The sequence below is a fragment of the Equus quagga genome, chromosome 7 (genome assembly GCF_021613505.1).
Source record: "Equus quagga isolate Etosha38 chromosome 7, UCLA_HA_Equagga_1.0, whole genome shotgun sequence".
Taxonomy (NCBI): Eukaryota; Metazoa; Chordata; class Mammalia; order Perissodactyla; family Equidae; genus Equus; species Equus quagga.
Window position 1 is genome coordinate 47,377,199 of NC_060273.1, and position 13,145 is coordinate 47,390,343.

At 42.3% G+C, this 13,145-nt stretch overlaps 1 protein-coding gene across 4 annotated transcripts in view; it reads left to right on the plus strand.

The window, feature by feature from the left end:
* Positions 1-8,484: 8,484 nt before the first annotated feature.
* The window catches only part of UIMC1 (ubiquitin interaction motif containing 1), a 111,243-nt gene continuing 106,582 nt past the window's right edge, over positions 8,485-13,145 (plus strand). For 2 of the 4 annotated variants that reach the window (XM_046667490.1, XM_046667493.1), the window contains exons 1-2: positions 8,485-8,609; positions 9,109-9,267. The gene's annotated coding sequence lies outside the window, so the exon portion shown is untranslated. The remainder of the gene's footprint in view (positions 8,610-9,108; positions 9,268-13,145) is intronic. The other 2 variants (XM_046667491.1, XM_046667492.1) reach the window with 2 other exon arrangements.

The following is a 13,145-nucleotide window of genomic DNA, read 5'->3' on the forward strand; positions in this document are numbered from 1 at the left end:
CGAAACTAGAACTATGCAAAAAAGTGTTAACATGAAATGTCTCCTCTCCCCACCTTCATATCTCATTCCAGTGATTACTCTCCCCATCATTCTTTTTTTTTTTTTTTTGAGGAAGATTAGCCCCCAGTTAACATCTGCCACCAATCCTCCTCTTTTTGCTGAGGAAGACTGGCCCTGAGCTAACATCCGTGCCCATCTTCCTCTGCTTTATATGTGGAATGCCTGCCACAGCATGGCTTGACAAGTGGCACGTAGGTCTGAACCCGGGATCCAGGCTGGCAAACCCTTGGCCAATGAAGCGGAACATGTGAACTTAACCGCTGCGCCACAGGGCCGGCCCCTCCCCATCATTCTTTACACTTTGAGTCTACCCACTCCCAGTAGAGAACCAGTTTATAGTTTCTAAGTTGTCCTTTGTGTGCAGCTTTTGTTTGTTTGTTTTGCTCTTGCATATTACTTCTGCATAATTTTCCATTAATTGGATGTTACATTTTCCTATGAGTGGACATTTAGGTTATTTCCAGTATTTAAAAAAATTTTTTTTTAAGATTGGCACCTGAGCTAACATCTGTTGCCAATCTTTTCACTTTTCCTTTTTCTTCTTCTTCTCTCCAAAGCTCCCCGGTACATAGTTGTATGTTCTAGTTGTAGGTGCCTCTGGTTGTGGCATGTGGGATGCCACCTCAGCATGGCCTGATGGGTGGTGCCATGTCCGTGCCCAGGATCTGAACTGGTGAAACCCTGGGCTGCCGAAGCAGAGTGCATGAACTTAACCAACTCTGCCATGGGGCCGGCCCCTATATATATAGATTAAAAAGCACTGAAAACCTATAATAAATGCTAAGCCAAAAAAAAAAAAAAGATTATACCATGACTAACACAAGTGCTGTACACACACACCTGAAATTTGCTTAGCATTTTCTTGGAAGCTGTGTACATGTGCTGTGATACTGTTCTCTTTTGTTACAGTTTTACATGAGTAGGCATATATAGCCCTACATTTATAAAAAGTGCAGAATTACCAACTTCCTAATTATTGTGATTTGAGGAGGTTAATAAATAACATTCCTGTTCTTGCCCAAGATTGGAACCAATTGAAAGATCAGTGTGTTATCGAGTGACCTTGCTTATAGTTCAAATCTGAACTGGGAGGACTTGCTCCATTATAGGCTGTCTAAGTAGCCTTGGCTTTTCTTGGTGGAGATGGGAAAGAAGAGGGGTAGTGTGATGTGCTGAAAAACTTAGAGCAGAGAAGAGTAGAGAATGTGTGCTTCATGCAGGTGGGCAGATCTAAGAGAGAATGAGGAAAGGGCTGGGGAAAGCATGTGCAGTTCCTTCTCTGAAACCTACCAGTCATATACGTCAGCCCTACTCTGGGAGGCGTGAGTGAAGAGGTGGAGAGGGGCTAGGATTATTACACAAACTGAAGAGCTCCCACATGGAACATGAGAAGTTATAAATACCTGATCTTCCCAATATTAATAAATGACCCACTTAAAAAGTGACAAGAAATTCTATGCAGAAATAGTAGGAGAAACTGGAAAGAAAGAGATCAGCACAAAAACATAGGTAACTTGGATGCAGCAATCATTAAAAGGTCTCTAGTGATCACTTTTGTTTTCTTTATATAGTAGTTTATTTAGTATTGATTACACAGTAGTAGTTCTAAAAATAAAAGCAGAAGATTACGGATATTTTAAGGTTCCCTTTGTCTGATGTCAGTTTTGGACCTCTAGCTCCCTTTTCAGAAGTATCCTCTATTTTCTGCTAGTTATGTATCCATGTATCCTCCCAGGCCTATGAAAATACTTTTACATGTGTCTCTTACCTTCAAAAACATATGATATTATTTGTGTAAGAGTGCATGTTCATATAAATGGAATTATGCTGAGCATATCATTCATTCTTTACTACGTGCTAGACGCTGTTCAAAGTACTGGGGATACAGCACTGCACAAAGTCAAGTCCCTATTTTCATGGAGCTTGTATCACCTGCAGCTTGCTTTTTAAAGTCAATATCATGTTTTGAGATCTATCCATGATGATACATGTGGATTTAGTTCATTTCTTTTAATTGTTCTATGTTATTCTAGTATATGAATATACTATACAATGTAATATATCATTCCCTTACTGATGGACATTCAGATTTATATCAATTTAGATGTTGTTTACGGCAAGTAACAGAAAACTTGACTCAAGCTAATGTAAATATTAAGGAAATTTATTATCTCATATCACAGAAAGCCCAGAAATAGAACCATCTCCAGGTATTTATGATTAGGGCCCTCACCCTGCAAGTTTCTCCAGCAGTGTTTTCCTCTTCTAAGCTGTGTATTAGTTATTTGTTATTATATAACAAATTACCCCAAAACTTAGTGGCTTAAAACATTAACATAGCTTTTGTGGTTTAGAAATTTGGGCATGGCTTAGCCAAGCAGTGTCTTTGACTTAAGGTCTCTTATGAGGTTGTGGTCAAGCATATGGGGGTACCAGGAATCCTCTCCCACACATGGGTCTCTCCACATGATTGCCTTATGACACGGCATTTGGATTCCCCCAAAGTGAGCAAATCCAGAGGGTGCGAGTGTCCAGGAAGGAAGCCACAATCTTTTTATAACCTAATCTTGGAAATGACATCCCATCACTTCTGCCTTATTATATTTTTTAAAAGTAAGTCATTCAGTGTAGCCCACACCCAAGGGCAGGGAGGAGATTATGTAAGAATGTGATTGCCAGGAGGCAGGATGATTGGGGGCCATCTAAGAGGCTCAGCTACCATAGGCTGGCTCTGCTTAGGGTTGCAAGATGGCTGCTAACAACAATTGCCTCAAGATTCTTCTCTGAAGTAAGATACTCCAAAAGGACCTATCTGGCCCTGCATTGAAGCCTTTTATTTTTTTTTTTAAAGATTTTATTTATTGCCTTTTTCTCCTCAAAGCTCCCCAGTACATAGTTGTATATTCTTCGGTGTGGGTCCTTCTAGTTGTGGTATGTGGGATGCTGCCTCAGCATGGCTTGATGAGCAGTGCCGTGTCCGCGCCCAGGATTCGAACCAACGAAACACTGGGCCGCCTGCAGCGGAGCGCGTGAACTTAACCACTCGGCCACGGGGCCAGCCCCGAAACCTTTTCTGATCTCCCCCCTTCCGAGTTCAATTCAGTCAACATGTATTGCAGGTTTGCTTTTGGCCAGGCTCTTTTGCTACTTGCTGGGCTTACATGGGTCATGTCTTCAGAAAGTTCACTAGTCTTATAGAAGAGATAGACACATTCAGCAAATAACTGCAGTATACCATGGGTGATGGGATGTTCCAGCAGCTGAGGAAGCAAGCAGGAGAAATGAACTGGGGTTAGAGGAGGCAGAGGAAGAAATGGTTGAGCTGGATTTTGGAAGATCAGGTGGAGGTAGGAGACTTGGGGGGATAGGAAAAGGACATTCCAGAATTAAATGTTACAGAAAAGTACTAAGAATAATGTATCTATAGTTCCACTACCCAACTGTTAACAATTTATTTTTAGATGTCTTCTTTCTTAAAAGAAATCGTGACAGATCTATCTAAAGTCCTGGGATTTTTTTGTTTTATTTTGTTTTTGAGGAAGATTAGCCCTGAGCTAACATCTGCTGCGAATCCTCCTCTTTTTGCTGAGGAAGACTGGCCCTGAGCTAACATCCATGCCCATCTGCCTCTACTTTATTTTTTATTTTATTTATTTGTTTATATATATATTTTTAAAGATTTTATTTTTTTCCTTTTTCTCCCCAAAGCCCCCCGGTACATAGTTGTATATTCTTCGTTGTGGGTCCTTTTAGTTGTGGCATGTGGGACGCTGCCTCAGCGTGGTTTGATGAGCAGTGCCATGTCCGTGCCCAGGACTTGAACCAACGAAACACTGGGCCGCCTGCAGCAGAGCGCGTGAACTTAACCACTCAGCCACGGGGCCAGCCCCCCTGCCTCTACTTTATATGTGGGACACCTACCACAGCATGGCTTTTGCCAAGCGGTGCCATGTCTGCACCCAGGATCCGAACAGGCGAACCCTGGGCTGCTGAAGCGGAATGTGCAAACTTAACCACTGTACCACTGGGCTGGCCCCTAAAGTCCTGTTTATCTCCCCCTGCCCACCCATCCTGGCTTCTACCCCTCCCCGTCTCCTGCACTCAAAACATTATCATGATGTGTATCCATCTAGTTCATTTTCTATACTTTACATATATATAGTTTCTTTTTTCTTTCTTTTTTTTTTGAGGAAGATTAACCCTGATCTAACATCTGCCACCATCCTCCTCTTTTTGCTGAGGAAGGTTGGCCCTGAGCTAACACCTGTGCCCATCTTCCTCTATTTTATATGTGGGACGCCTGCCACAGCATGGCTTGATAAGTGGTGCGTAGATCTGCACCTGGGATCCAAACCACTGAACCCTGGGCTGCCAAAGCAGAGTGTGTGAACTTAACTGCTATGCCACTGGGCTGGCTCCCTACACATACATATTTTCCATAATCAATATATACTGACATTCTATGTATTTTTAAATTTAAATTTCACAGTGTACATATTTGTTGACATGTTGCTATTTCAGTAACTTATGAGCTATCAAATGTTCATACGTATAGGACTCATTTATGGGTTTTATTTGTTATAATATTTTATTGTAGGAATGTATCATGTTGTATTCATCCATGTCTTATTGGACATTTCCAATCTTTACATTTATTTTAGATTCTAAACATTTAAAAACTTCTTTTTTTAATCTATTTTTTTATTGTGGTCATAATCATAGTTTGTAACATTGTGAAATTTCAGTTGTACATTATTATTTGTCAGACACCATATAAGTCTGCCCCTTAACCCCTTGTTCCCACCTCCCACCCCACTTCCCCCTGGTAACCACTAAACTGTTCTCTTTGTCCATAAGTTTATGTTCCACAAATAAGTGAAATCACATGGTGTTTGTCTTTCTCTGTCTGGCTTATTTCACTTAACATAATACCCTTAAGGTCCATCCATGTGGTTGCGAATGGGACAATTTTGTCTTTTTATGGCTGAGTAGTATTCCCTTATATATATATATATGCCACATCTTTATCCAGTTATCAGTTGATGGGCACCTGGGTTGCATCCACATCTTGGCTATTGTGAATAATGTTGCAAGGAACATAGGGGTGTGTAAGTCTCTTTGAATTGTTGATTTCAAGTTCTTTGGATAAATACTCAGTAGGAGGATGGCTGGATCATATGGAATTTGTATTTTTAATTTTTTGAGGAATTTCCATACTGTTTTCCATAGTGGCTGCACCAGTTTGCATTCCCACCAGCAGTGTATGAGGGTTGTCTTTTCTCCACATCCTCTCCAACATTTGTTATTTTTGTCTTGGTGATTATAGCCATTCTAATGGGTGTAGGGTGATATTTAAGTGTAGTTTTGATTTGCATTTCCCTCATGATTATTGATGTTGAGCATCTTTTCATATGCCTGTTGGCCATCTGTATATCTTCTTTGGAAAAATGTCTGTTAATATCCTCTGCCCACTTTTTGATTGGGTTTTTTTTTTTTTGTAGTTCAGTTGTATGAGTTCTTTATTATGGAGATTAACCCCTTGTTGGATATATGATTTGCAAATATTTTCTCCAAGTCGGTGGGTTGTTTTTTTGGTTTTGATCTTGGTTTCCTTTGCCTTCCAGAAGGTCTTTAGTCTGATCAAGTTCCACTTGTTTATTTTTTCTTTTGTTTCCCTTGTCCGAGTAGACAGTGTATTTGAAAAGATCCTTTTAAGGCTGATGTCAAAGAGTGTACTGCCTATATTTTCTTCCAGAAGTTTTATGGTTTCAGGTCTTACCTTCAATTCTTTGGTCCATCTTGAGTCTATTTTTGTGTATGGAGAAAGATAGTGGTCTACTTTCATTCTTTTGCATGTGGCTGTCCAGTTTTCCCAGCACCATTTATTGAAGGGGCTTTCCTTTCTCCTTTGTATGTTCTTGGCTCCTTTTTTGAAGATTAGCTGTCCATAGATGTGTGGTTTTATTTCTGGGCTTTCAATTCTGTTCCATTGACCTGTATGCCTGTTTTTGTACCAGTACCATGCTGTTTTGATTACTATAGCTTTGTAATATATTTGGAAGTCCAGGATTGAGATGCCACGAGCTTTGTTCTTGTTTTTCAGGATTGCTTTGGCTATTCAGGGTCTTTTCTTGCCTCATATAAATTTTAAGGTTCTTTGTTTTATTTCTGTGAAGAACATCATTGGGATTCTGACTGGGATTGCATTGAATCTGTAGATAGCTTTAGGCAATATGGACATTTTAACTATGTTTATTCTTCCAATCCACATGCATGGAATATCTTTCCATTTCTTTTTTTTTCTGCTTTTTCTCCCCAAATTCCCCTGGTATATAGTTGTATATTTTAGTTGTGGGTCTGTCTAGTTGTGGCATGTGGGACGCCATCTCAGTGTGGCCTAATGAGTGGTGCCATGGCTGTGCCCAAGATCCGAACCTGGGAAACCCTGGGCCAAAGTAGAATGCCGGAACTTAACCACTCCGCCACAGGGCCAGCCGCATCTTTCCATTTCTTTAGGTCATTATTGATTTCTTTCAGTAATATCTTATAGTTTTCCTTGTATAGCTCTTTCACATCTTTGGTTAAATTTATTCCTAGATATTTTATTCTTTTTGTTGCGATTGAAAATGGTATTGTATTCTTGAGTTCTCGTTCTGTTAGTACATTATTGGAGTATATAAATGCCACTGATTTTTGTAAGTTGATTATGTATCCTGCAACTTTGCTGTGGTTGTTGATTATTTCTAATAGTTTTCTGATGGATTCTTTAGGGTTTTCTATATATAAAGTCATGTCATCTGCAAACAGCAAGAGTTTCACTTCTTCACTGCCTATCCAAATTATTTTTCTTTTTCTTGCCTCATTGCTCTGGTCAAAACCTCCAGTACTATGTTTAATAAGAGTGGTGAGAGTGGGCACCCTTGTCTTCTTCCTGTTCTCAGAGGGATGGCTTTCAGTTTTTCCTCATTGAGTATGATGTTGGCTGTGGGTTTGTCATATATGGCCTTTATTATGTTGAAGTACTTTCCTTCTATACCCATTTTACTGAGAGTTTTTATCATGAATGGATGTTGGATCTTATCAAATATTTTCTCTGCATCTATTGAGATTATCATGTTGTTTTTTCCCCTCATTTTGTTAATGTAGTATATCGCATTAGTTGATTTGCAGATGTTGAACAATCCCTATGTCCCTGGTATCAATCCCACTTGATCATGGTGTATGATCCTTTTTATTTATTTATTTAAGATTGGCACCTGAGCTAACATCTGTTGCCAATCTTCTTTCTTCTTCTTCCTCTTCCTCTTCTTCTTCTTCTTCTCCCCAAAGTCCCCCAGTACATAGTTGTATATTCTAGTTGTAGGTCCTTCTGATTGTGCTATGTGGGATGCTGCCTCAGCATGGCTTGATGAACAGTAACATGTCCGTGCCCAGGATCTGAACCAGTGAAAGCCTGGGCCACTGAAGTGGAGTGTGCGAACTTAACCATTCGGCCACGAAGCCAGCCCCCGATCCTTTTAGTATATTGCTGTATTTGATTTGCCAGTATTTTGTTGAGGATTTTTGCATCTATGTTCTTCAGCGATATTGGCATGTAATTTTCCCTCGTGTTGTCCTTGTCTGGCTTTGGTATCAGGATGATGCTGGCCTTGTAGAATGTCTCAGGAATTTTTCCATCTTCCTCAATTTTTTGGAATATCCTTCTCAAACTGAAAAGGATAGGTAATAAATCTTCTTTGAATGTTGGTAGAATTCTCTAGGGAAGCTGTCTGGTCCTGGACTTTTATTTTTTGGGAGGTTTTTGATTACTGTTTCAATGTCTTTACTTGTGATTGGTCTATTCAGGCATTCTTTACATTTTTTGCAAGGAAGCAGGCTTGGACATGTACATGTCTTCTTGTGCACTCCTGTAAGAGTTTCCTTCAGTATTTTTCTTGACATGAAATTGCTGGGTCATAAAATGCATTTAAAATCTCACCAAAAGTGGATGTTCTAATTTTACACTTCCACCTGTTAGCTCTAAGAGTTTCCATTTCTCAGATTCCCTCCCTTCCCCGAAATGATCAGACTTTAACATTTACCATCCGGAGATAGTTTTCAAGTGGTCGTATGAACAGATAATTTCATTATAAGTAGATACCTGCAAAGAAAGGGCCAGAGGAGGCTTGATGTCGCAGAGACGACTTTGAAGTGTTTACTGTAGTGTTTTGGGGGCCCTGTTGCTACTCCTTGGTTTCCCTCCAAGGGCTAGCAAAGTGATAATTGCGAGAGCCCCGGGAGGGGCCCAGACCACTCTCAGAGGTCGGATCCGCCCCGGGTGGTGGCGCGCCCCCACCTCGTGCCGTTGGTACGTCCCGGCGGGGCTCCCCCCGCCGTGCGGGTTGGTTCCGTCCCCGGACGGTCGCGCCTGCGCCCGCCCGAGAGCGCGGCCCCTCCTCGCGGTGCCCTAGGTTCGCGCGGCTCCTTCCGCCCCCGCTCCTGACGTACTGCGGCCGCGCGCGGCCCCAACGCCCCGAAGCGGGGCTCGGCGCAGCGGCGGGGGCCAGCCGGTGAGTACCTGCCGCCTCCGCGCACCTCCTCTTTCCGCCTCCTTCTCTTCCTTGCGGGGGCCGCGACCCACTCCTCGTGCGGAGGGGCGCCTCTGCCGCCGGAACGAGGCCCTCTCGACGCTGAGGCGGGCCTCTCCCGACGCGGGGCCAGCCCCTCGGAGCCCGGGACCGCCCCCTCCCCCCGGGGTGCGGCCTGCATCCTCCGGGCGTCCCCTTGGTGCTTCTCGCTCCCCGCGGAAGGGCTCCGGGCCCCGCCCGCCCCTCGAGGGCGCCCTCCTCCTTCTGGACGCCTTGGGAGGCCGCCCCGGCCCCGCGCCTCGTCCCGCGGCGCCTACGGCCGGGCCCTGTGTCGGAGGGAGGCCGTGGGCCCCGCCGCCCCTCACGCCCCGTCCGTCCGCCAGCCGCCGTTTTGTTGGGGAGTGGTCGTTCTAGTTATTTGCCCAGAAACAGATGTTTGCCTTAGAACCCTTGTCACCATCCCTCACTTCCCCTCCGACAGAGCTGGTGTGTCTCCCCGCCGTGCGGGGAGCGGATGGCGGACGTTGCACACACACTCGGCGGTCACGGCAACCTTCTGAGCCGGTCCTTTGTCGCCTCGGTCCCCAGGTGCGGTAGCGGCGCCGGAGCGCCCGACTCAGCCCGCGGAGCGCGCTCGCACGTGAGTGACGCCCGGAGCGGAGAGCTCTCCGCGCTGGGTCTGCTCCTGTCGGGGGGCGCTGCCTTGGAATTGGGTGGAAGGACGTGTCTTTTTGGAACATGTGGAGCTTCGGTTCCCAACATAGCCAGTTACCAACAGGAAACTTGAATACATTTTCTGAGATGTAAAATAGTGATAAAACAGTGCATACCACAGGATAGTGAGAAAAATAGTGAAAAACACTGTAAAATAGTGATACCTACCACATAGTGTTATTGGGAGGAATGACCTCTGTAATGCGTGTGAGGTGCCTGAAATAGTGTCCAAGGACTCAATACAACTGTAATTTAATTACTAAGGGTGTCTTTGGATTCTGTTACACAGTTGTCCTAAATGAGGCTGGGAAATAAAGCATCATGGGGGTGTGTGTGTAGGTGTGCGTTTACCGTTTTTTAAGATGGAGAAACAAGGAAGCTCATGTAATCGGGCGATAAAGACCTTGGTACCAAATTTGTTGAATACTGACTCGTTTAGGGGTAAGAATCGATCATTCATAAGGGATTATTAAGGTCTCTATGCCCCCAAGCTTTCAAAGCAGTTTTGACAGGTTTGGTAGGTAGAATGTCAAGATTATAAATTACCACGTCAGTGATTGTTCTTCAGATAGATCAGGATGATGGATATGCTGAAAGAAAATGACAAATAATATCTCAAATTGGAGATTTTCAAGGATGCTACCAAAAATGCTACCTGTGGAATAAATAACATCTCGTTATTGGGTCACCTTTCCTGCTTGTGCATTCTTTTAGGGACATTTTGTTCCTAACTGTCTTGATTAAGAAGTGGCTGTTGGCTTCCAGACTGTATCCTTCCTTCGCAGTTAGTGGTAATAAATTCCATAGCCTCAGTTCAAGTAATTGAAGATAAGCCATTATTTTAATCAGTTCCTCATTTTGAAGGGTAACAACTTAAATAGTAGTTGAACCATATGTTGCTTGCTTAAACTGGGTGAGCAGTGACCTTTTTTATTCTTAGAATTACTGTGGAAGCAGTTTGGCTAAATCTCATGAAGCACTAGAATTTTGGAATCAGTATTTCAGATTCAGATGGGGGTGCGTCTCCTTAATGCTTCTTATTGGTCCCTTATCTGCTGTCATTTTTTGAAAACCCACTTTGAGCCTGCAGGTGGTTCTCTGCTAGGGAGAAGGGGTTTTATTTATTTATGTATCTTTAAGAAATTACATCTATTTGATGGTATAGCTACCCTTGTTATTGGATTTGAGCAGATTGGTTGAAATAACTCTAGGGTACAGAAAACGTGTAATGAGATGGAAACTATTCCATACAACGTGTTTTCCCAGGGCACTTTTATTCTTGCACTCTTCCCCATAACTCTTCACTTCCAAGTCCTACTCATGCTATTCTCTTAGTTTCAAGGATCACTTAGTCTTATTATCCTCCCTATAGCATTCTTCAGTCTCTAATAATTTTATCCTTCTGTGCCTTTATATAGAGTTTAATAATTTAGATATGTAACTTATGGTATTCTTTCAGCGTATATTTATGTGTGTGTACTATGTATCAGGCAGTAGTTCTACTTAGAAGAGGTATAGGGGCCGGCCAGGTGGCATAGTGGTTAAGTTTGCACCCTCTACTTCCACAACCTGGGGTTCGCTGGTTTGGATCCTGGGCGGGGACCTACACACTGCTCATCGAGCCAGGCTGTGGCAGTATCCTAAATAGAGGAACTAGAAGGACTTAACAGCTACGTCGTACAACTATGTACTGGGGCTTTGGGGAGAAAAAAAAAAAAAAGAAGAATATTGGCAACAGATGTTAGCTCAGGGCCAATCTTCCTCACCAAACAAAAAAAAAGAAAAGATAAAAGAAAGAAAAAAAAGAAGAGGTATAAAGATTAAGTTATGGAGTACATAGAGTCCTGACTTAGGATCACTCGTCTTATGATTTTTTGACTTTATGATCATGTGAAAGCAATACAAATTCAGTAGAAATCATATTTCAAATTTTGAATTTTCATCTTTTTCTGGGCTAACGATATGCGATATGATTTATTGGAATGTAAAGTGAGAAAGATCTGTATAGGAGTCAGGTTTTGGAGTCAAGAGATGGAAATTCAGGTTCCTGCTTTGTAACTTTGGGCAAGTTACTTTTCTGAACCTGTTTCCTCATAATGATTGTAGATAGTTCTCCCGTTTTTTTTTTTTTTTAAAGATTTTATTTTTTCCTTTTTCTCCCCAAAGCCCCCCGGTACATAGTTGTGCATTCTTCGTTGTGGGTCCTTCTAGTTGTGGCATGTGGGACGCTGCCTCAGCGTGGTCTGATGAGCAGTGCCATGTCCGCCCCCAGGATTCGAACTAACGAAACACTGGGCCGCCTGCAGCGGAGCGCGCGAACTTAACCACTCGGCCACGGGGCCAGCCCGATAGTTCTCCCGTTTTTATGAGGATTATTTAAAATATTCACTCACTAAAATTTATTAATTAAGCTTTTTTATGAAGCTTTCATTTACATACAGTAAAGTGAATAAATCTTAATTGTGTAGCTCAGTGTGTACATCTGTGTAACTACCGCCCAAATCAAGATGGAGAACATTTCCAGCAATCCAGTCATTACTCTCCAAAAGTAACCAATGTTCTGAGTTGGATCACCATGGATTAACAGCTTTATTGAGATAGAATTCATATACCATATGATTCACCCACTTAAAGTGTACAATTCAGTGGCTTTTAGTATTTTCACTTAGTTGTGTAACCATCATAACAGTGAATTTTAGAACATTTTCATCACCCCAAAGAGAAACTCCATACCTCTTAGCCATCAGTACCCAATCCCCCTCAGCCGTAAGGAGTCACTAATCTACTTTCTTTCTCTATAGATTTACTAAACTGGTTATTTCATATAAATGGAGTCATACAATATGTGGTCCTTAGGGACTGACTTCTTTCACTTAGGATGGTGTTTTCAGGCTTCATCCATGTTGTTGCAGCTATCAGTACTTCATTCCTTTTTATTGCTGGATAATACTCCGTGTTATGGATATACCACGTTTTGTTTATTTCTGCATCAGTTGTTGGACATTTGGGTTCTTTCCATTTTGGGACTCTTGTGAGTAATGCTGTTATGAACATCTGTGTACAAGTTTTTGTGTGGCCATAAATTTAATTTCTCATGATTATTTACCTAGGAGTGAAATTGCTGAATCGTATGGTAACACTAATTTTACTTTTTTTTTTTTTGTGAGGAAGATTAGCCCTGAGCTAACTGCTGCCAGTCCTCCTCTTTTTGCTGAGGGAGACCGGCCCTGAGCTAACATCCATGCCCGTGTTCCTCTACTTTATATGTGGGACGCCTACCACAGCATGGCTTGCCAAGCAGTGCCATGTCTGCATCCGGGATCTGAACCAACGAACCCTGGGCTGCCTAAGTGGAACGTGTGCACTTAACTGCTGCGCCACCGGGCTGGCCCCTAATTTTACTTTTTGGGCAACTGCTAGACTGTTTTCCAAGGTGGCTTCACTATTTTATATACCCACCAGCAGTGTATAAAGGTTCAGTTTCTCCACATTCTTGCCTATGCTTATCTTTTTGATTATAGCTGTTCTTGGATATAAAATGATATCTCCTGATTTTGATTTTGCATTTCTCTTATGGCTAGTGATATTGAGCATCTTTTCACAGGCTTATATGTCATTTGTAAATAATTTTTGGAGAAGTGTGTACTTAGATTCTTTGGCTAATTTTTATTCAGTTGTCTTTTTGTTGAGTTGTAAGAGGGCTTTTTTTAAAATACATTGTAAGTATAAGTCCCTTATGAGATATGTAATTTGCCAAAATTTTCTCCAGTTCTGTGGGCTGTCTTTTACTTTCTTTTTTAATAG